Here is a 3,949-nt window from a genome sequence, read left to right as displayed (position 1 = left end):
GACCAAAATAGATATCAGAAGAGACTCTGAAACTTACCCTTGAGTGGAGAGTAGATAAAGCAAATGGAAGAAATGACAAGATGAAAGAGCTGAACAGAAGATTTCAAAGAGCAGCTCAAGAAGACAAAGTCAATAATTATAATGAAATGTGCAAAGACCTGGAGTTAGAAAACCAAAAGAGAAGAATATGCTTGGCATTTCTCAAGCTGAAAGAGGTGAGGAAAAACTGTTGCAATATTGCAAGATTCTATGGGCAAAATATTGAATAATGCAGGAAACATCAAAAGAAGATGGAAGGAATACACAGAGTCACTGTACCAAAAAGAATTGATCGCTGTTCATCCATTTCAGGAAGTGGCATATGATCAAAACCAATGGTATTGAAGGAAGAAGTCAAAGCTACATTGAAGGAAGTGGTGAAAAACAAGGTTCAAGAAATTGATGGAAGACCCATTGAGTTATTTCAATAAATAGATGTCACACTGGAGGCATTCACTTGGCTATGCCAGATTTGGAAGAACCCGTTTCTGGTTAACAAGATCTGGAGCAGGGCTGAGAATTTGCACTTCTAACTAAGTCCCTGACAAGTTCAATCTTTTCTCCATTTGTTATGATGTTGCTTATTGGTCCAGTTGTGAGGATTTTAGTATACTCCATACTGAAGACTGGACCCTTTGATCTTTATCAGTAAAAGTTTCAAGTCTTTTTCACTTTCAGCAAGCAAAGTTGTGTCATCTGCATATCTCATGTTGTTAATGAGTCTCTCTCCAATCCTAATGTTGCTTTCTTCTTCATATGGTCCAGCTTCTCTGATTATTTGCTCAGCCTACACATTGAATAAGTATGGTGAAAGGACATAACCTTGATGGACACCTTTCCTGATTTTAAACCATGCTGTATGCACTTGCTCTGTTCAAATGACTGCCTCTTGGTCCATGTACAGTTCCTCCTTGAAGTAGTCAGGGATTTCATTTTACTTGGATCCACAATCAATATCCATTGGAAACAGCAGTCAAGAAATCAATGTATTGCACTCAGAAAATCTGCTGCAAAAGACCTCTTTCAAGTATTGAAGAACGAGTACGTCACTTTGAAGACTAAGGGGTGCCTGACCCAAGCCATGGTATTTTCAATGGCCTCATATGCTTGGGAAAGCTGGACAATGACTAAGGAAGACCAAAGAAGAACTGATGCATTTAAATTGTGGTGTTATCAAAGAATATTAAAATACCATGGACTGCCAGAAGAACGAACAAATCTGTTTTGAAAGAAGTACAGCCAGAATGTTCCTTAGAAGTGAGATGGTGAGACTTCATCTCTCGTGCTTTGGACATGTTGTCAGAAGGGACCAGTCCACGGAAAAGGATCTCATGCTTGGTAAAGCAGAGTGTCAGCAGAAAAGAGAAAGTTGCTCCATGAGATGGATTGACACAGTGGCTGCCACGATGAATTCAAGCATAAAAGAGACTGTGAAGATGGAGCAGGACTGGGCAGTGTTCCATTCTGTTGTGCACAGGGTCGCAATGAGTTGGAACAGACTTGATGGTACCTAACAACAACAACAGGCCCCCAGGTGGTGCTAATGTAGCTGGCTCAGGAACATTTTGAAAACCACTGTTTCAGTAGCTGCTCAAGGAAAGAGAATCTGTTTCTTTAATTTTTTTTAAAGAACTTTTCATTGTAATTTGAGCAAAAATTTACAGATCAAATTGGTTTTTTATTCAACAATTCATATTCATTTTGTTTCACGACATGGATTGCAGTCACCATAATGTAACAGCACTCTTCCCACTTCTTCCCTATGTTTACTGTTTCCATTGTCCTTCTTTACTGTCCATTCCTGTCTTCCAAGCTTTATCCTTGGACAAATGCTGCCCTTTTTATCTCATATGGTTAATGGTTCTAAGAAGTGCATACCACCCTGGTGTTACTGTTCACCTTATTGGCCCACCTATCCTTCAGCTGAAAGTTGAACCACAGGGATGAATTCTATTTCAGGTATGAATGGTGACTAAGGACCCTAGTCTCAGAGGTTCCACCAGTCTCTGTCAGACCAGTAAGCCTGGTCTTTTTCATGATTTTGAGTTTTGTTCCACATTTTTCTCCCACTCTATCAAGGATCTCCTATTATGATCCCTGCTAGCTGGGCACCATCTAGTTCTTCTGGTCTCAGGGTTGGGAGGCTGAGGTACACATAATCCACCACTCCCTTGGACTAATTGTTTCCATGCAGCTTTGATTTTCTTCACTCTTCTTTGCTCCAGACAAAGAGAGACCAATTGTTGCACCTCACATAGTTGCTCACAAGCTTTGGAGGCCCCAGTCACTACTCATCAAGTAGGATGAAGACCATTGTTTTTTTGGACTATGTTATACCCATTGACCTTGATGTCCCCCAATATTGTGGTCCTAAACCCTTAGGCCCTCATTCCCTCAAGTTGTTTGGTATGGCTACAAAGTTTTCCTAATGTTATCCTCTATTTGCTCTACTATATACATGGATATTTTTACAGCACGTACATATGTAGAAATATCATGTGTCAAACCTATATATGGTCATGGGTGTACACCCATTTTCCTACCCATATGTGATCATTTGCCTGTCTACCTACATATGCACTCATAGATCAATGTTTGTTATAACTGATAATGCAGGATGAGTATGTAATAGTGTTTGTTTTACCTTTGTTGCTTTTAACTCTATGCTGCACCTCTCCATGTCTTCCTTTTCCTTAGTGATATTGTGTTGGTTACCCCCTTTTTGTATATTGTCTTTCCCTTTACCCAAATTAACACATGTCTCGCATCTCATTAGTAATTTTCTATCTTCTCCCCTCTCATCCCAGGTAACCATCAAAGAAAGTTTCTTTCTATGTGTAAACTTTTCAAGGTGCCTAGCTGTGGATACAATTGCTGCTCAGCATTTTTAGCAGGGGCCTCACAGAGTATGTCAACTGGGGTGTGATTCCCAGCTCACCAAGGACAGACAGTAGCTGTGATTACACAGAAAGGCACTGAGCTTTCACTGTCATCCTCTAGGCCATGTAGAAAGAAGGACACCTGACTTCAGTGGGAAATCCCTGAGCTGCTGTGTGCAGGGAAGAATATCTGATAAGCAAGATAAGCAAGGTTTGAAGTGGTGAAGCCCGTGTGAAATTGTTCACTACAGATTAGTCAGTAAGCACAAGCCAGCCCATGCTTACTTTGCATACTGGGTACTCAGTCCCTGTCATGGATTGTAATTTTGAAGAGGCCTTGATTCTGTACGAAGGTGGTGTGGAGTTGGGAGACAGACAGATGTCAGCCATATCCAGAAGCAGAATCTTTGATATGAAAAAATGTGATTTTATTCACCATAGATCAGCCCCAGGGTTACAGGTGAGGAGAGATAACTCAGGGATGCCCAAAGTAGCAGGCAGGAAGAGCAGGAGAAAGGGAATTAAAAGCCAGGAAGCCAGAGAGAAGAGCAATCAGCCAAAGGGATTAGGTGAGGAGAGAAAACTCAGGCCCGCTCAGAGTAGCAGGCGGGAAGAGCAGGAGAAAGGGGATAAAAGCCAGGAACCCGGACAGAGGAGCAATCAGCCCCAGGGACAACTCAGGGACGCCCAAAGCAGCAGGCGGGAAGATCAGGAGAAAGGGGATTAAAAGCCAGAAAACCAGACAGAGGTACAGTCAGCCACAGGGACCCAGATGGGGGGGTTGATACGAGAGGTCTTCAACAGCAAGACAAACTTGTCTGTCAGTTTGTCCTATTGTGGTGACATGTAGACTTGAGTTTTGAGACTGAGCCTCTGGTGTTAAAACCCAGCGAGATGCACCTGGTGCACAGGTAACAGCCCACCTTATAGACTGAGACAGACTAGGAAGAAAGAAGAGGCCGTCCACTTCTCAAAGAATTGGCCAGGGAAAACCTTATGAATAGCAAAGAAACACTGTTTGGTACATTACC

Source organism: Orycteropus afer, unplaced genomic scaffold (assembly GCF_000298275.1).
Source record: "Orycteropus afer afer isolate SDZICR_OR568_19922 unplaced genomic scaffold, OryAfe1.0 scaffold00637, whole genome shotgun sequence".
NCBI lineage: Eukaryota > Metazoa > Chordata > Mammalia > Tubulidentata > Orycteropodidae > Orycteropus > Orycteropus afer.
Note: the sequence above shows the minus strand (reverse complement) of the source record.